At 42.7% G+C, this 20,851-nt stretch overlaps 1 protein-coding gene across 3 annotated transcripts in view; it reads right to left on the bottom strand.

The window, feature by feature from the left end:
• Nucleotides 1-20,851, bottom strand: part of RORA (RAR related orphan receptor A) — a 350,740-nt gene that overhangs the window by 118,347 nt on the left and 211,542 nt on the right. The gene's annotated exons all lie outside the window — the stretch shown is intronic.

Here is a 20,851-nt window from a genome sequence, read left to right as displayed (position 1 = left end):
CTGACATCCAAGTCACTCGGGGACACCTCTGATCCAAATTTAGCCACAATAAAGTCCAGGTTCACTTTGGAGAACAAGCAGGAATATCATACAAGGTGAGCTGCTCGCAAGCTGGCAGCATTTATTTTGTTTTTGGTCAATTCCTTCTCTGACTGACAATCAACCTGGGCAATGGCACCTCACCAAGTCACTCTTGTGACTGACTACAGGCAGAGATGTAATCTCTGCAAAGACGTGAGGAATTCAGGAAAAAAAGTACAAATGAACAAAAACCCCCAACAATGACACTCAGGCAAATCTCAAAATACTAAGATTCTTCCCACACTAAAAATGCAGGCAATTACCATGGTAGAGTGTTTTCCTTGGTGTTACTGGGTTGGCTTGTTTGCAGTACTTCCCATCATCAAGTTAGTGCTTATATATCCCCAAAAGCCAAACCCTACCTGCAGTTTACAGAAAAGAAACAGAAGCTAAGTAGTTACATAACTACAAGTCATGTTTTTATAAACTGGGCTGCCTGCCTTATAGCAGCAATCTTCATTTAAAAACTCCCCAAACAAGAATTTTCTCACTACATCTTTCACAATCAGTTCATGACTTCATCAAGATGACTGAGATACTACAAAATAACCAATCTAACGTGTCTGAGCACCAGAATTTTAATGTGCATCTCATTCTGCTACCAGATGTATTTTAGAAATCAAATTTTGGCCTCTGTTTTAGAAGTAGCTCCTGTAATAGTGTGCTACAGACACAGCATTATTATGTGCTAAGAACTCACAATGAATACACAGAAAATAAATGTTTATTGAATGTTCTTCCAATCATCCTGTAGTGTAAAACAGATAATCCCACACTGACTACAGAGGATTCAGTGTTGTTTTGTAGATTTCTACGGGATTTAAAACGACAGCTGTCTCATATGGTGGATATTCCTCCCTGCAACCCCTTTCAAAATCAAAAAGTGCATTAGGCTGGCTAAATTCCTTTGTTCACCACAATGACTTTCATCTATTTAACATCTTGGATAAAACTGCCCCATTATGCATCAAATGGAGCCAGCTTTGGGTATCAGGTTCCTGATATAACCAGATTATTTTAAGTTTATTTGAAAGGTGATCAATATTTTGAATACAGATCATGTTTTCTTTGCTCTGCTTTTCTGCAAAGTATTTATAAGGTAATATTTGTGATCTAGAACAATCAATTTCTCACACATTACTTTAGCAGTCCCAGAATACTTTCACTCCAAAGTGCTTGTACATTTGCCTTTCAGTATTCTTCTGAGGTTGTCTCCTATCACAGTAACTCTCTCTTTTTTTTTAATATCAAAATATACTGAGGTCGAGTCTCAACTTCTCATTGCTTTGCTCTCCTGAGGAAAAGAAGTAAGATTCTATTATGTCTTCAACAGCTGTGATGAATGAGGGGAAAACAGGGAGAGAAAGGATTTGTGCTAGAAGCTCATGCAAAATTCGAGACTTGAATATAGCACAAGTAGCACTTCAACATTTCAGACTCCTTCAGAGCCAGGATCCCTGGAGAGTTGAGTTTAAATCACTAAACTTATTTCAGGAAAGTGGAGAACACTCTGGAGAAAAGTCTGTCGACTCCAGCAAAATTAATAAACTGGTTGCTCCTGATGTGAACTACATTTCTTGACAGGAGTTTGACAAATTTCTAATTCCCTCTTAGCTACTTGTGAATGCTGCACTTGTTGCTCCTTTTTAACAGTTATTTAATACTATGGCACAACAGAAGTCAAAAGAATTGTTAAGTTTCACTCACCTTGCACTTTCAGTGCCAGCAATCAAAAGGAAAACTATGACCTTCCTCAATGTCTGTCAAAGGGCAGGCTATTCTTTCCTGATTTTAAATGTTCATGTATAGAAAAAATATGTAATCCCTGCTGGGTGACTGAAGAAATCAGAATTAATAGATTCAAGTATCAAATGAAAAGTATGTAATAGTATGCATTTTTTCTAAAGACAGGGCCAATTACCTCATATTTGCTGCAAATCTAAACAGAATTAGTGGCATTTAACTGTCACCTAACTACATTTATTTAGCATAACAACTCTGAGTTTGGATGGACACTCCCTTTCCAGGGGTTTTCTTTTCCATTCTCATTAGGGAGCATCACTGGCTTTGCCTGTGTGTGTTTAGGGTCTGACAGTTCTGCAGTGCTCACTGCACTGTCAGGGCTGGTGATGCACAGGACAGCCAAACCTGACCTGTACCCAGGGGCTGCTGCAGAGCTCAAATGCAGCTCACAATTAAGAAACAGAATAAGGTGTTAATATACCCTTGACCTAAAGTATGTTTTAGAATTTTTGTAATGAAAGTGCCATGAGATATGTGACTTACACTGAATCAAGCCATAAAACAAGGCAGAACGGAGTGGATTTCCTCTTTACCCCCTAAAAAGTGGTGTTTACTATCTCAGGAAGATCCTAGGAAGATAAGCCAAATCAGTGCCCCCAAAATGACAGAGTTACTTCACAGCACTTTTTATTACAGTATGGTAAAGTTTTGTTTACTGTAACAGCAGGATTAGAGAGCACAAATACCAGCCTGATGTAATTTTCACTTCCATTAGGGCCCTGGTATGGCTGTAATTGTATGGCAAGGTTAATGGTTGTGCTTCCCAGGATCCTGGACCTAGCAGCAACTTCCCATTAAGTAGGAAAGATCTTCCATGGGGAAATGAAGCTTTTCTGGGAAGCTCTACTCAAAATGCCTGCTGTGGATGGAGAAGGGAAGAAAAGGTTAAGAAGTGTCCCAAAAGATGCCCAGAGACATGTGCTGTGCAGAATGCCAGTGATCACACCCAGCTACCCCCACCTGGAATGTGGGACTCAGCACTCGGTACTGCTGTGTGCTGCCAGCTCTGCCCACAGGGAATTGTGTTCCTGTCTGGTGGCTGGGAGGGCAGCAAAACCCTGCCTCCCACCACTGCCAAACTGCAATTTCCCACTGCAAAATCACAATTTCCCACTGCAAAATCACAATTTCCCACTGCCAAACTGCAATTTCCCACTGCAATGCACCCAGGCTTCACTCCAGGGATGGGATTGGCAAGGCAGACCCACCAACTTCCACATGATCTGGCCAAGTCAGTCCTGAGTTCTTTCAGATCTGAAAGGTTTCTTGTCTTTTATACATTACACTCAAAAGACAGCAGAGTACCTCAAGCAACTATTTACCACTTTCAATATGCACATCAGCTTGGCACCGAAAAAAGAAAGTTAACTTTAGATAAAAGCCCCAAGCAAAAATTCTGCTTCCAGCACACGTTTCAGCCCGACTTTAGCCTTTTTCCCCTCTGTGCACTGAATCAGGGAAGGTGTCAGGTTTGCCTGTCCTGACAGGCAGGGCTGAGGGAAGGGACCCGCTGGTGTCACTGCTGTGTGGCACAGCAGGGCTGGAGCGCTGAGGCCTCAGGGTGCACTCACCCTGCAGCCCTGCCAGCAGCTCCCTGTGCAGGCAGGGCACAAATCTGATATTGGCATCTCCTACCAACAGCTTAATTCAGCCTGTTTGTTCCTCTGGCCTTACCAGTCCTTATGATAATGCTTTTTTAATGGACCCTGATTCTTGATATGTTTAGATCATTCATGCTTCATAATCCTTACAAAATATTCTGTGGAGCTCAGAATCGTTGGGGAAAGTCACAATAAAAAAAATTATTTTGAGAAAACAGGAAATGTTGCTAAAATAGATAATTTTTAGACTATTCTGTATTTTATACCACTGTTTACAACACCTACCAAAACCACATTTAGCCAGCAAAATTCTTTCCTTAAACCTTCTGTTCCCTGAAGACAAGGATTCCCTCAGGAATACAGCAAGAGCTTTTACAAATGTTTGGAAGCAATATGAAGCTGTGTACCAGTTAAAAAAAAAAAAAGGCATGAAAATATATCCAAATAATCCACATTATTTATTCTCAGGGCTCCAGGGAAATTAAATAAGGGTGGTGGAAAAGGCATAAAGGCATAACCTTACTCCTTTACATACACAGCTCACTTTCACCAGTATTAGCAACTGAAGCTCAAGACAAGAAAATTGAGCACTGGTCTGTAAATTCATTCTAATGACATCACTGCCAGGATTATCCTTTTGGGGATGGCTTGTGTAGGGGGCTGGGAGGGGAAGGCAAGGGATTGAGCAAGGGAGATTTGATTATGTTTGAGCTATTTCGATTTGAAGATGCTCTTAACTGACAAAACAGAAAGCGTCTTATCTGGGAAGGGATTTTGCTCAGCTGCTTTAAAAATCCTCCATACATGCTCAAAGTCAGCACATTCCCTGGAGGATCAATTGGCTTGACAAACTCTAGACATCCTCTATACCATCTTAGGAAAACAAAAAGTATTTCCATATAAAAAACTTTCTGCAGGCAAAAGCATGACATGCAAAGGGTTGTCCTGGGGCAATTAAAAAAGAACTTCTCATAAGTAAATTTAGTGCTTGCAAAAGCTGCTGCAGTGAGAACATTTGCTACCAAAGGGTTCTCTTTGATCCAACAAGCTGCAGCAGGGCAAACGTCTCCCCTGCCTCTGCTCTCACAGCAGCATGAACGAGATGTAAGGTGGGGTGAGAGCTCTTCAGGCTCATTCATCAAGAAAACTGACTTTAACTCACAAGCTGGCTCATTGATTTAAAAAAAACAAAACCTTTCATCTAAACATTTCCACTGCTTAAATGACTTCCTGCATTTTAAGCAGTGAAGTGTTGGTCTCTCTGAAGGGGTCAAGGCAACAGCCAGCTGTAGCCAACAGAAGCCCTGAATGCAGTTGGCAGTGCAGAATGCATGGTCAGTGAGAACATGACACCTGCTCCAGATCTCCTGCATTTCCTGCACTAAAACACACTTAATGTAAGATATTACCAAACAGTAGGCAACTTCAACAAAACTGCTCCTCTTATTCTTAACAAGACAAAATATAGGAAGAGTGTAATTTATTAAAAAAGCCTTCAGTTTTAAAAATCTGAAATGACAGATGATTATCCTTACAGGTAAGTTTATGATTGTTTGGAGAATGCAGAAAATTTAGCCACTACCTATATCAGAACAGTCAAGTGTAGCAACACAGGAGTTGTAGTGGCTGAAATGTGATGCCCAGCTGGGTATCAGGGCAAGGGGGATTCCCAGCCAGGAGGATCCCTGGCAGCTCTCAGCTGGGTCATGAGCAGAGCCTGGAAATCCCTCATGCCCATGGGCCCGCACTAACCCAGAGCTGCTGCAGCTGGGCCGGAAGGAAAGGAAGGGCAGCTCAGCTGAAGTTCAGGTACCTCATTAAGGTGCCTGCAGTTCCTGTAACCTGCAGATAGAAGTGTGAATGATACCTCTGTACATCAAACACTCGATAGTAGCTGAAGATTCACTTTCCTTACCTGTTCCTGGGAAAACTGAAGTCCCCAGTGCCGTGTGTACTTCCTACAACAATGCCAGCCCTGCCCCTTCTTTCCCACCTGGCTGCTGCCAGGTTTGGCACCAGCTAATGAAACAGCTGCTGGGGGTTCCAGCTGTTTCCAAAGAGGACTTCCCAGCTGAGGGGTTCTGGGATGCTGTGGGGCCCCCACATGCTGCACATGCCAGAGCCCACCCATTCACCAGCATGGGATGGAGCCCAGCACACCCCGGCCTGCTGGCCCACACTGGGTGCCCTGGCATGTGCCCTATCATGCTCACTTTGGAGATAACACAGCCTCCTACAGCTCTGGGTAAACACCTCTACCAGTTAACACATGAACAAACTGATCAAGGGAAAAACAAGTAGGATGAGCTACACTAAAAAGAAATTAATTACTCATTCTCATTGTAGTTATATGAAGGTATGCATTAAAAAGTGATGGGATATCTCCAAGGGGCTTTTGTGTTCTACAGCCTTAAACACGAGGCTTTGCTGCTTTAGAAATTATTTGTTAAGAAATATTTCTATGGGTTTATCTCACCACAGTACAGTAAACTGGACAGACTTAGTTTAGCATTCTCTCATGCCCAAATATTTATGCTAACCCAAGTAACGCCAGGAAAATGTGCACTAAGTGCTCTACCAATACTTTGGGAGTCAAGGTATTTTTGTTTTCTTATATCTCCAAATTGCGCACATTAAAGAATGAGAAGCTTAGAGAAACTCCTGCCTAAGACACTTGACATAAAAATAACATTAGCTGCTAACATCAGCACTGCACAAATGCAACCAGGCATTGAAACAAAAGGTAAGAGAAGGAGACAGGAGAGACAACCAAAAAAGAACCCTAAAATTAAGTTGGGGGAACATTGAAAGCACAAACCCAGAAACGACTATCTAAGAGCATTGGATCAACTCTCCAAGTAACTCCAGGGATATTTCCAAGATGGAATTTGATGTTTCAGTGCTCACTCTCATTTGTGCATTTCCATATCTGTGAATAGCTGGATGGGTATTTTCCCACACAATTTGGTCAGTGCATCCAAGGCAAGGATTTGGATGCGCCCACAAGCCAGGAATTCAATTTTTGGTTCAATCTGCATTACAGGGGTAACATGGCCTCACAGGGATTCTATTGGTGAGGACAAACACAACCAAGTTGGAAAGGTGCTAATACATCCCAGAAAACTCAGAGAAACATGTCCTGATAGGTTTCTGATGAGCAGCATCATGGCACAACATTCAGCTGACAGATACATGACAGCAGTAGCCAGCTGGTTTAAATTAGTAATAGCTATCCATTGCTGGTTGGTTTGTGGGGTTTGTTCCATTTTCCTCTCAAGTTTCTGGCAAATATAATGAAAAAGGATGACATGGCAAAGTGGAATTCAGGAAAAAAAAAATCTTCAAAACCAGACAAGATTTATATTTAACTTTTTGTAACCTGAATTGCCATGTCCAGCACAGGTCAGACAAGGAATTTGTTAATATTTGGAAAGAGCCTCCTTTGGAAGGCCTGAAAATGAGCTGTATTCATTACTAAAAATCATACACGACTCGTACAAATATTTACTGAGCTGAAAGAACACGCAGGCCAACGCTTTCCACAAATCAGTGGAAGGGAGTCTCTAATTAATGAAAGCAAAGCTGTAGGGTTTACTAGGCACTTAGGGCCAGTTCTGGAAGCTGAACATAAATGCCATGGTTCAAACACTGCAGTCTATTAAGCCCCAGTGCTCTCTTGCTCTCGGCTGACTGCTCGCAAAGTGTGAAGAGGATTAAGGTGGATGGGATCACTGCCAGCTGCAAGTTGTTAAATGACTGCATTAGGAAAAAAAGCTCCATAACTCACTGCTGTTGAATATTTCTCCTACGAAATTCTCAGCCTCTGGAAAGATAAAAAGGGAGGGGGAAAGGGTTTGGATGGGGTTTTCTCGGGGAAGTTAAAGTGCATTTACTGCACTGACAAGAGCAGCACCATAACCACCTGACCCACTGAACACAAATAATAACTGGGGGGAAATGCAATAATTAATGACCAAGCCTTCGTGCATTCCATCAAGTACAAACAGCTGTCATAAACATCTTAATTGAAAGAGCTGCTGGATAGGGAATTATAGCACTGTAAAATGCTTCTTCCTTCTGCTGCTCCACAGAACTGGAACATATCAAGGCTTTAAATTTTTAAACACAGCTTTCGTATTCTTTGGTCCACAGAAAAATCTCTGAAAAAAACAGCCTGTCAAGAGATTCATCTAGCACAGCCTCCTACCTTCCTTTCTGTCTGGAATGCTTCCATGCACTGAACAGACATCACTCTACTTATAGAAGTTTTTAATAATATATTCTAATTGTTTAAACACTACATAACTTAACCTCATTCAAGGGGGTACCATTCCTCATTATATGCAGTCTAAGCAAATCTTCTGGCTAATTGTCATATCCAAAAAATTAGGCAGATCTCAAGGTGTGCCCCAGTTTTTCTCATGGGTGAAATAGTTGCCATAACAAAGGGCTGAAATTTTTGAAAGTCAGAAAGATCATTTCTCATGCCCAGAGTGTAGCCAGAGAAAATGTGGAGAAGGAGACCAACTCTACAGTTTTAGTAACAAGTTATTATCAAATGAATGGAAGAATTTTGTGCATGACAAAGCTTTCTCAAAAGGGCAGTCCACTGGTGTCTGCTCATCACACACAACATTTTCGAGATGAACAGATCCCACCACTGCTGCCTCCTCTATGAAGAAAAGTCACTTTATTTGCCACACCATATTTGAACATCTGGGGTTTTTATTGCCTCCCCTTGCCAGTAAAGAATGACTAATATCTGTAATTTGTAATTTCCCAGCTTTTGTGGTTGCTGTGTCAAGTAGTGTTCCTTATCTTTTCTAAGTTTCAATTTGGAGAAAATTGTCTTGTATACCATTTTCCCCCCATTTAATGTCAAATTAAAACCTCCTGACTCCTGACTATAGCATAGGTGACCAACACAGCACCCATCACAGTGATTGAGCTTTCCTGCTTTGATAAGGGCAGGTATCAGAAGCATTATCTGTCTGAGTTGGTCAAGCAAAGCACGCTGGAATCAAACTGTCTTTGAATTTGAGACTGACCACAAGGACAGGCACCAAACCAGGAAACACCACTTCCCCCCAAGGCTGAGAAAGGCTTTTCCCTTCAAAAGCTTGCACTGCAGTGTCCCTGCCAGAAGCTGGCACTCCTTTTCTCTCTTGGCAGACATGAATTCCTTCCCTTAGATGCACAACAAGCAGCTGAGTCAGGCCTTTGAAGACCTTGACCCTCAGCTCCCTCCCAAGCTGGAACTTGGCTCTTCTGCTGCAGAACCCCAGAAAACAGCTGGGCACAACACAGGTCACAAGGAAACTCTGGGCCTGTCCTCCCCTCACCTCATGTCTTCTTCACAGGTTCCTGAAGACAACAATCTGTCTGACACAAAATACTGACTGTTCTATTGATCTACATCTTAGAGGATGAGCAACCATGCACATGTTCCATCACAATGGTCCTCAAGCTTTATTAAGCTCCACTACAAATTGCTTATTTAACAAACTAGAAAGCACAAAAAACCCATTTGAGCTTACTGGGAAAGAAATTACAAGCACAGATTTTAAGGAATGCAGGCTAATCACCACTGCATTTTCTCAACTCTTTCACATCTAGAATGTGGGAGCTTAAATGTTTCCACTGGAAAAAAGCCACCAACAAACACAGAAAACACCACAAACCAAAAGCATAGAACTACAAACCCCAAAACTCTAATAAAAAATTGTTTAATCAATTTTGTAAACAAGCAGCTCTTCAGAGAACAACAAAAGGCCAATTTCTTACTGAATGGGAGGCTGGTAAGACATTGGCCGGCCCAGAGGATCTCAGGCCTTGAACACAGAGCAGAAAGGCAGGTCTGGCCTGCAGAAATGCCTTGGCACACTCTGGGGGTGGCTTTCTTACAGCTGCGTTTCCAGTTGGCGCCTCAGTCACCCCCACACGCCAACGCTGCTGTTCAGTCCCCTCCCTGGTGACACCAAAGCAGGCACAGAGCATGGGGGGCTGGACACAGACTCCACCCTCGCCTTGTGCCGGCGCTGTGCTGTGACACCACGGCAAACTCCAACCATGGCCAGCCTGGCTGACAGGGGCAGGGCTTGCACACTCTGGACCCAGGGCTGGCAGGTTTGCACAACAATCTGCAGCATCTGAGACCAAGAGAACCTCTATTGTTTCACAGCCTTGGGGGAAAGCAAAACATGATTTATTCTGGTCAACACTGAATAAAAAGAAGAAAGTTGTAAAATGATGGGAATATCTACTGCTTCCCTAAAAATGTGGGATTTAAGCAGACTTTTGTTTCCTTACTTCCTTCTTCTTGATCTTTGGCTGAAGGTGTTTTTTATAAGCAGGAAAACCAGAAATGGCAATCCCTGATTTTGGAATCAAGCAGCGAAGCCAGTACAGCAAGGCAAGGGCAGGCTGGTGCCAAGGAGCCAAGGTGTGAGCTGTGAGCTGGGCACACACAGCTCCTCCATCTCCAGAGCACACTGCCCGTGCATTCCAGGAACTGCTCCTGGCCCCTCTTCCAGTTCCACAAGCACAACACAAACCACCCAAAGGCACCACTCCACTCTGAGACACAACCAGGGAGAGGAGAGGAGTGAAAAACTCCAGCTGTGCCAACAGAGTGCTCCAGAAGCCCCCAGCTCAGCTCTCTCTGACTGGAACGTGCCAACAGAAAGCTTTAGAGCCCACCAGTGCCATGGCTGAGCTACTCACTCTCAGCACTGCCCAGATCTCAGCAGAGATGCAGAACTGGAAAACTTCCCAGCAGTCTTCCTACCTAAGCTTCCAGGTCTGGCAGCCTGAAAACCCAGCCTTTTCATTCTAAAATACCTCAAAGTGACTACAGACACCCAAGAAGGTTTTTAGTGTGGTAGCCAGTGACTTACAGCAAATGTATATTGCCCATGTGACAGAAATATTGTATTGGTGTGAAAGTTCTAGACTAAAAAAAGAAGAAATTTCTTCCTCAAAAAAAAAAAAGTATCAATGTTTACAAAGAAGAGTAAGATGCATTTAAACTCATTCAAAAAATTATGAATTTTACCTGGTAACACTTATAAAACACCATCAGTATCTTTTTCCACATGAAAGAGGAACTCTGTGCTCTCTGGCTGAGATTGCTTTCTTTAGTAGCACTCAACAACACCAATACCTCAACTAATTCTACCTTTGTACAGAAATTTTAAGGAGTTTGTTTCTGGCTTTCCTTCTTCAGATGAGCTAATATGAGTTCCTTCACCCTGGCATAAAACAGGCAGTGATGACATTCTTGCAGCCAGCTCTCTGAACAAACGTACAACTGGTGCTGGATTGTCATTTCTCTTCTCCAGGCCCCACATTTATGTCTAACAACATGTGGCTTTCCTAGTACCTGCTTGATAACTACCTTCAATGAAAAGCAGACCACAGACACTGAAAAACATGAAACATAACAGTAATTCTATCTCAGGAAACAAAACAATCACTTCACCCTTTCATCATGAAGCTCTTTCCCAGGTATCCATGAGGTACTGCAGACTCAATTCCATGCTAACATTCACACCTGCTTAATCAAAGCCAGCACTGCAGAAGGTGATGGATCAATCAGGCTTTATTTACTGCTACTTGACTCTGTTTTCATGTCTAAAGCTGATCAAGTCTCACTTTTTAAAATTAAAGTGGTTAAGGAAATTTCAGCCCAATATATAGAAGCTAATACAGAATAGAAAACTTTCTCTTCTTAAAAGTTTTCTGATTTCCTTCATCCTCAGCCAGCATTAATGAATCTAGTTTAATACCACCAGATTAGTGTCACTGTGCTGAAATGGCACCTGTGTGACTCTTAAAGGAATCTGTTTGGCAAAACACCTGCACAGACACAGCACAGAGAAACTGCCCTCTTTGCCTCAGTGCTTAGTGGGAGGACAGCTTGTCCCCCTGGGCTGGCAGATGGTGGCAGGGAGCAGAATGGGCCCCTGGTACCCAGGCAGGCAGGCAGGGAACTGGAGCTGCTTGGATGTGCATAAATCCCCGGAGCAGATGGGATCCATTGCAGGGGGATGAGGGATGTGCCAGGAACGGGGTGGCAGCAGAGCAGGGAGGGCACTCTGTCCCTGTGCCTGGCACAGGGCACACCCGGAGTGCTGCGCCCAGCTCTGGGCCCTCAGGCTGAGGGGCTGGGAGCACCAACCTGAGAGGAGCCCCTGGGGGAGCTGGGGGTGCTCAGCCTACAGAAAAGGAGACTCAGGGGTGCCCCCATCACTGCACAGCTCCTGAAAGGGGCCTGTGCTCAGCTGGGGCTGGGCTCTGTCTGCAGCAGCACTGACACACCCAGAGCACACAGCCTCAAGCTGTGCCAAGGGAAACACAGGCTGGATATTAAGAAAAATGTTTTTATGGAAAGAGTGATAAAGTGCTGGAATGGCTGCCCAGGGAGGTGGTGGGGTGACCATCCCTGGATGTGTTTAACACAGCCTGGATGTGCCCAGGGTTTAGCTGAGGTGTTGGGGCTGGGCTGGACTCCGTGATCTTGAAGGTCTCTCCCAGCCCAGTCATTCTGTGATTCTGTGAACTCTCCCATCTGGGATGCACTGAGAACTGGTGTCATTCAGCTGACTTGCATTCCTGACAGAGTGAAAAACAATGACCTTTCCATTTAAGCATTAAAATGCTGAGCACCCTAAAGAGAAACCTTAATTCTATTTTAAGTCCTATCATTTTAGCCATGCAAAGAGACTGAACTGAAAGACATGCACATGATGCTTTTGTTCAAGAGCTACCTAGAGGAAGGGATGTAGTCTGAGAAGGCAGGAACCTGGATTTTGACAAGTCTCATGCAAACCCCAAACACAGACAAGAAATCATCAACATGGTTACAGACAGGGTGATTTAAAGAGAGCTCACAGTGCTTTCCTTGATATAAATTTAGATTTGCACAGAAAAGTTGTGACCAGTTGTTGGCCAAGTGAAAACAAGACTTCACTCTACTTTCACATTTGAAGTACAAGTTTATTCAAGCCTGGAAAAACAGACAATGAGTAGAGGATAACAATATCTCAAAGTAAAAGAGCTCTAGCCCTTGCCTGAAATGGGCAAGAATTTATAAACAGAGATGGATGTCTCTTCATTAGACTTAAGTAAAGGATATTAAATGAAAACAAGCAAGGTTATGTCCTTAGTTTCATTAGTCAGCAGCACTCTGTATTTTGAGGTGCCTCTCCCATTGGTTTTAAAGTATACACTGAACAATATTAACTGAAAGGCACCTCAGGAAAATAACAACATCTGATTGTCCAGGTACAAACAATGTTCCTTCCCAACAGAGTGAGCCTCCACAAAAAATTTAGCCCCAAGAGAACCATACAAAATAGGGATGTTTATTGAGCAGCAAAATATTAGTTATTACTCCAACTGAAGGAAACCTAAAAAGGAAATAATCCTTGTTTTTCATGGGATCCAAAATGGACTGAAGTGTTAGGTCCTGCTGTCCTCTTAAGGATACCAAAGAAGTGAGAAACCTACCCTCTGGAAAAACCCCTCAGCCTATTGCTCTTAAAGGTAATAATAATAATAAAAAAGAATATTCCAAAAATCCCATTAAAGGATAATTGACAATAGTCTTTTCTATAATACTCTAATGTTCACAGTCAGACCACTGAAGCAGCCTTGGAAATATCAAAGATCCACTAGATCTTATCTTGCCAAGATGTAAAATACACCCCAAGGAAGTTCTGCTCTCTCCCTGCTCATTCTCATGCACATCAGTTCTGACAGCTCCTTGGAGACTGCTGTGGGACAGGCAAGAAGCTGCACTACATAACAACTCCAGGGACTCCAGAGAGTCCCTCCATGGCTCCTGGAGCTCTCACAGAAAGGAATTTCTCAGAGCTTGGCAAGCAAGAGGTTAATAGCCTATATAAAAAAACACCTCTAACAAAAATGTTATTCCAATTGTATTACATTTAGGAGCCCTGAGGGTCATGGGGTAGATAATCAAAAAGGACAAGGAGGAAATTAAAAAAGGGAAGAAGGCAATCAAAAAGGGCATTTAGAAGGACCCATAATCCTCCATAGGAAGAATACTAATTATACTACTGCATCATCTTATAATTAACCCTGATCTAAATTTTTTTTTATTTTAGCTGTAATAACTTTCACATGTACAATGATTTGATTGCTAATTCTTGCCAGTTGTTCTTGAACAGCTATTTTAGGGTTTGTAGCTACTTTTTACACAGCAGTTTAACTCTCATTTACAAAAAATAAGACAAAATATTTAGATAGCTGAATTTTTTTGTCATCAGTCATCCCAATTAGCACACTGATTTCCTTTTATTCTGACAGTGCTGGCTGGTACACTCCTTTTCTTTCCCCAGAAGTCTCTTCTATTTAGAAATGAAATTAATCTCCAATATAAATTGTGTTGCACCCAATTCAGCAGACAAACTTGGCCATACATCTTTGTGATGACTTCCATCTGTATTTCATATTTCATTTAATAAACATGGGATATCACTGCAGACAGCCTGAATTCCCAACATACCTTCATTCCATGGCAGAGCCCTGCTTGGGCTCACCTGCATTCCTGGCCCACTGGGCACACATTGCTGTGATATTTCCAACGGCTTAGAAACAAGTGTGAGCTCTTGCCAAGCTGCAGAAAAGGAGCAAGGCCTAGGAGAAGGTGCTGGATGAAGGATTCTCATTTCTGTACGAAGCCAACATTAAATCCCAAACTACCTGAGATGCTGACACATGCCGTGATTTCACAAGAAAATCTGCCAGCAGAAATATTTAAAAAGTGGACTCTACAAGCAATCTGGAGGACTGAAAAGATCCAGAAAACAGCCTGTATAAAGTCTGCCTCCAAAGGAAGGACTCTGCAGGCATCAATTCCTTTTTTCCTTGATCCTTTGGATTCTTGCTAGCCATACATCCTCTCTGCAGACAAAAAGCAGATGTGCTCCCCTCTAAGACTGAGATGTAGGAACAAGGACACCCAGCAGCAGAAATTACTTCTGACTGACTTTTTGTAGCAAGCTATGAAGTTATCCTCTAATGTTCCATACATTCTTCATGTAAGGCACCTTGGTAATTAGTTCTGAATGGCCACTAGATCCTCACACAATTAACCTTGGATACATTATTCCCAAGGCAGGGCCAATCTAGGGATGGCAGTCCCTAAGGCTTCCTCCACAGGCTGGTCATGGCAGCAGGCATGGCTTCTGATCTTTTTATAAAAAACACCTTACTACAGAAAGACAGGGCCTGAGGGTTTTGGCTCACATGGTTTATGAAACATCAGCTTCACAGAAATCTGGAGACTGCACTGTGTGGTCAGCAGAATGTACTCTCTGGAAAAATCTATTACTTCTCTGGAGGAAACAGAACAACAGTAAAACCAAAAAGGCAATCCCTGTCACTAACACTGATTTCCTGCTGGTGAACCCAAGAAAGAATTATTTTCAAAGCAAGAATTAAACCCTGATTAAAGGGAAAACCCCAAGCTTCAGTTCTGCATCAAGAAATGTCTAGGCATGGTATTAGTTTGTAGAGAGCAAATAATGCAACAATTTCTTCCCATATCAGTCAAAACATCTGCAGGGAAAGAGATTTCAGGAAAAAGCAATGCTACCTCCCTGGAAAATGAGAAAGGATAGAACATCCTAAAGTGTGAGTAGACCTGTCTGAAAATATCTAGCCTTTTTTGTTCCTCTGAAGCCCCATCTTAACCTAAATGCATGTTCTCAATCAATATTTAATAACACCAAAGTCACATCAGCCTGAGGCATTCAATGCATTCTCCTATTCCTATTATTTTCTATGTGATAATATTTAATACAGTGACTGAATAATTTGAATTGATGGTTGCACTCCTCAGATAATCCTAAAAACTGAACTTGAAGGCAAGGGTAAGCTTCTATTGCAGCCTGCACCACCAGGCTGCTGAAACTGAACTTACAGAATTAGGGAGCAATTATTATTTAATGCAACATCTCCTCTGATTCAGAAACTGTGACTGCAGCTGCAGTGATTTTGTCACAGGAAATTGTCACACCAGTCAGTGTGTTTTGTTTTTGCTGGCTTATCTCACAAGGTAGTAACACAGCCAGCAGTGAGATGAAGCACAGAATTACCTCATTAATGACCTATCATTCCTAATGCCTTCTTTTCACACTCAGAAAAAGAACTGAGAGCAAACACACCAAACAGGCAACATTTGGGAATATCAGGAGATGGCCAAAATGGCCACAGTGTGAATGGAGGCCAGCTGTGAACGGTGAGCAAGCACACCCTGCTACGCCCACTCAGGCTGTGCATTCACAGAATGACATTCAAAGCTTTTTTCGTTAAAGTTGTGCAGTTATTCCCACTTTTGCCCTGGGTACCTGAAGGTGGTGCCTGGTAAGCACCTGCACACTCAGCAGTCACAGTCTGTGTCTCGCCAGAAGCCTGACATGGAAACATTTTTCTGGGACTGACAGAAGCAAATAAAGGATTAATTCACCTGCTTTCAACTATTGCTTTTATGAATATAACAAGAATATAACTAGAAAGGGTAATTGCCACTGAGAGAGACTACCTGCTATTGATTTGTTTCAATTTTTTTCTTTTTTACCCCCAGCAAGCAAAAAGTACCTCCATTATAAAGAACAGGTATTGATTGCAGTTAGAGAATTAAAACAATATAAATCCATTTGGCAATACCTAGAAAATAACCGTGTCAGAAGACCAATTTGCATAAGAAACAAAACTTAAAGGGATTATCAGACATTTTTTGGTGTGTATGTAAAATAATTGCTGGCTCAATTAAATGGCTCCCCCTTAAGAAAAGAATCATGTTGAATTCACTGTGCAAGTAAGTTCCACCATATGGACTGGGGCTGGCTGATATGGGAAAGAGTAATCCTGGTTGGAAATGTTCTTAAACATTAAAGAGCATTTTGGTGTGTGAAACTGCTGCTGCTGGGCAGCCCTGTGGTGCTACAAAAACACAGCACCAGGGCTGTCTCCTGCCCAGGGTGCATTTGTTTTCAAAGGTGTGCAATGCTGTATTTTCTGGTTAGAGGCAAAAGGGTTTAATGATGTGGCTCAGAGAGCCAGGAATCAGCTGAGAAATAAGCTTAAAATACCAGACAGCTAAATTTATGCTAAGGAATAACATGTTAAGGCAACTCAACAATGACAAATGCTAGCCTGGAAACAGGGGTGGCAGCTTTGTATGTTAAATTTCTGTTCTCCTCCACATGGAAGCCGTTTTCTCCTTCTTGCCCAAGAAGCAGGCATGTGGGAGCCCCACCTCCAGGAGCTGCTGAGACGGGACACTGATCTTTGCAGACACTACAGCATCTCCCTGCTGGCTTTTCTGCAGCTTTCAGCATGTGCTGAATGCTGATGGCAGCTACAACCTGATTCTTCTCTCACTCATTTGTTAAATAAGCAGGCTCCCAACTCCCTCCTGTGCAGCATCAAACAAAAAAGGAGACAATAATTTTAACACTTTAACTCAAATAAAAATGAACCGAATACTGATGAAACATTTCTTTACATAAATTTCTCCCTGCTGAATTGCAAAAGCATTCCGCAAACAATAGATGTGTTATTCTAAGGGGGAAAAAAATCTCATTTCAAATGTTAGGCAACCTAAGCATAGGCCCACTACATCTCCCCCAGCTTTGTTATTGGTTATCCAAAGCCAAGCAAGCCTGTTACCTGGATTACTGACAGGCTGACAATGGAATTACTCCTGCTATAAAGCTGCTTTGCAATCAAATTTAACTTCTGAGGTTTGTGGGGATTTTTAACCACTGAACTACAGTTCACCTACTTTTTGCACAGCAAACAAACCTACCGTTCTCAGAATTTCAGTTTATCAAAGTTGTCCTGAAGTTGTCAAAGAGACAAAAAACCCAAAGAAACCACATAAGATATTCCCCCCAGCTCAGTGCAGGGGTATCAAAGCTCAGAGGACTTGTGCATTTTCCTGACACTGCTCCGCTCCTCCCTTCTCTGAGCACGCTCACACCAATAGAGATAAGAGCCCAGATAAGATTCTCCATTGCTCTGAAGACCCTCACCCTGTGTATGAACTCAGAAACGCTGCCTTGGGCATTGTGCACTCTAAAAATGGGCCTGGGAAAATGCAGGCTTGGTTACAAGTGCTCAAACATTTTTCCTGTTTAGGAAAAGCTCTGAGCTCACACAAATGACACTGAAAGGCAGAGCAGGTTATGCAGATTTACATTTCGTTGGCAATCCTGTGACATAACTTGGAAATTGGCAAGGGAGAAAGACAGGCAGGAAGAGAGAGAGATACTAATTGGTGAATATTCCAAAGAAAGTTAAGTGAGATTAGCAGTAATTGACACCCTGCTCTCTAACTAGGTTGCTCTGTGTAAAAGACACTCAAGGCAGATAAGGACATTTGGATAACCAGGGAAACACACCATGGATCTGCAGAGCCTGTGAGCAGGCAAGCACAGCACTCCAGGCTTTGGTGCAGCTGCCTCGAGAGCAACTGCTCTCCCATAAACACCTTTCCCCAGCACGGACCTGCAGGGGACTAAACTGCTTTCATGCATTTCCGATTGCAGCTGATTTTCTTCTGATCCTGCTGTAATTGGCTCATTTGCTTTCAGAAATGCTCTCAAAGCTGACTTCAGCCTCAGTGACTTCTAATTCTGGAGGGAGAGAGCCATTAATGTCACCAGGTGTGCTCTGCAGCCCCTCTGTTTACACTGAGACCTATGAACAACTGACACCCACCGAAATCTCTCTGGATAGAGAAATAGAATTGTAGTTACACACTCTGTAATATGCAAAGTAGACCTGAGTGAACTGTTCCTAGAGAATAATCTTATGGCAAATTCTCCCTTTTTCCTAGTTATGAATAGACTCTGGCTTTCATGAATTCACTTGTGATTTAAAGGAGTTTGACCTTTTGAGAAGAAAAGGTAAATTAGCAAACCATTGCCATTCCAGTCAGGATGCAGTCTCTCAGATCACAGCCATGTACTCCATTGCTTAACCAGGGGGATGCTCCTGCTCCCTGACTGGTCACATGTATGTTTGTAATTAAAAAAGAACACTGAAGGATGGATTAAAGACATTTATAAAATGACTGAAATTCAACTACTGGAAAAGACTGAGCTCATTCTAATACACACCAGAGGCAGTTTTGGAGTGAATGTAGAGGGTGCAGGATCTCCTGGACTCAGGGGCCCGCCAATCTCCCCAAGTGCAAGCACCTGCCCTGCCAAATTCTGGCTTTGGGCGGTGTGCTGCTTGTCTCTCCTGGAGGGTATTCAGCAATTTGGGAGTGAGGTCAAGCCTGCTTGGGCTGCTTGTGAAACACACTCCATATCCTCTTACCCAAAATGCTCAGTGCAAACAGGAAACCCACTAGAGCTAAGTTTGGGACTAAGGCTTCTTAATTGTGTCTTGTACTTCCTTTTCACCAACTTCTCAATCTCTTATTGAATATGGATGAGGACAGAAAAATGTAAAAATGTTTCAGGGATTTGTTGGAAAAATAGGAAAAAAACCCCAAAACTTCCTGACAAAAACAATTGTAAAAGCCTTGTGCTTTTCAAAATAATGTAAGCAATTTCATCTGAACAGTGCATTTCAATGTTCCTCACCTGCACTACCCTGTGGTTCTGGGACAAGGCCAGGGACTCCTCAGAGCTTTTGCTGCGCGTGCACAATGAGCTCCAGGAGCAGAGCGGCCTGGCAGAGGCAGAGGGACAGCACCGAGCAGCCCCCTGAGCTGCAGCACAAACACAGGAAGCCAAGGTCTGCCCTGGACTCCCACACAGCCCCACAGGCCAGCCAGACAGACAGACTGCAATGAAACCATCCTGCAGGAGCTGCACTGCACGTGCCCAGCTGCTCCAGAGAAACCCACTGGGATGCAATTCCTCACTCTGTGCTCTCTTGGGTTGCCTCATCTCAAGCCATCCTCTGCTCACCATGTGTTTTATTAAAGGTTAGCCATGAGAACATATCTGCAACAGCTCTAATGGGCAACACTATTTCCCCATGCCCTTTGTTGCTTTAGAGCTCCCATTTCATAATCATTTCCACAAATGGAAATTACATTTACACATGTAAGGTCTATAGCATTTTCTATTGATCAGTTTATGAGGCTTTCACAGATTTGGGTACAGAGAAATTAGTTGCCATATATTCAAGCTCATGATCTCTACATGGCTGTCATCTTTCATTGTTTTTGCCTCCAGTTACATTGCATTGACAACAGGTATATTTTCCACAGGTAGCTGTAATTTATTCCTGGGTATTGTCTGGTCTTTAGTCAAAACACAGATCTGAAACTAAAACTCTGTCTGAGAAGAAATGTTATGATGGAAAAAGAAAAAAGAAAAATGAAAAGGAGAATCAATTACTGTTCCCACAGACCTTTTTAGTTAGGGGAACACCTGAGGTTGTACAGTTCAATAGTGTCATTTTATAAATTTATAAATTACCATTAGAGTTAATAAAGTCTCTGAACAATGCTAAACATTAACTGCCCAGTGGAGGTGGAAACCACAACACACCACTATACATTTAAAAGCAAATAATCCTACACAAAAACCAGTCAAATAATATAAAATAGCTTCAGGGGCATGTAAACTAAAACCAGATCTTGTGCTAGAACTTGGACTGTCCATTTAGAATACAAAACTTGCACTATATCAAGGCTTATGGTTTTGATTGGAAAAGCCATTCCTGTTCCTTGATGTGACCCAGTGCCTGGGAGACATTAAAGGCAGGAGTAACGATTCTGTTAGGTTTGGTCAAACTCAGCACAGCCTCTGTGAAATGGCTCTCTCTGAGCGAACAGAGGTAAATAACAGTAATTGCTTTGTTAGACTGCATGCCAGAAATAAAGCCTTTTATACTTATGCAGAGTAAAAGTCCAAACCACGGCAGGAAGACTCAATTTCAGCAAAGAGCCTGTAATGAAATAATGCTGCTGGTTCTGCTAGCCAGGAGCTTATTGGGGCCTTTGAAATGGTAATGTCCTTTACTGTACAGCGGAAACCTGCTAAATGAAGAATCTTGTTGCACAGAAATTGATATTCTTTGAACAGATCAGTCTATTTTCCATAACAACTCTATTTTCAAGTTAGTTCCACTGCGTCCCTTCAGCCTCCCCTGCTCCCACTCTGAAGGCTTCCCACCAGGTAAGCAGTGTTTGCTAATCCTATTTGGGCCTGACAAGACAGTGAGTCACAAGGAAACTCTTCCTTTGCCCGTCAAGCACATGTGTTTTCAACATCTCAGACATCAGGTTCTTGCACATGCAAAGAAAGTCTGAGTCATTTGTGTACCTATGGCAGTAAGGTCACCTGTCGTGCTCTCCTTGCCTTGCT

The sequence above is a fragment of the Zonotrichia albicollis genome, chromosome 11 (genome assembly GCF_047830755.1).
Source record: "Zonotrichia albicollis isolate bZonAlb1 chromosome 11, bZonAlb1.hap1, whole genome shotgun sequence".
In the NCBI taxonomy this organism is placed as follows: domain Eukaryota; kingdom Metazoa; phylum Chordata; class Aves; order Passeriformes; family Passerellidae; genus Zonotrichia; species Zonotrichia albicollis.
Note: the sequence above shows the minus strand (reverse complement) of the source record. Positions and strands in the feature narration are given on the sequence as shown.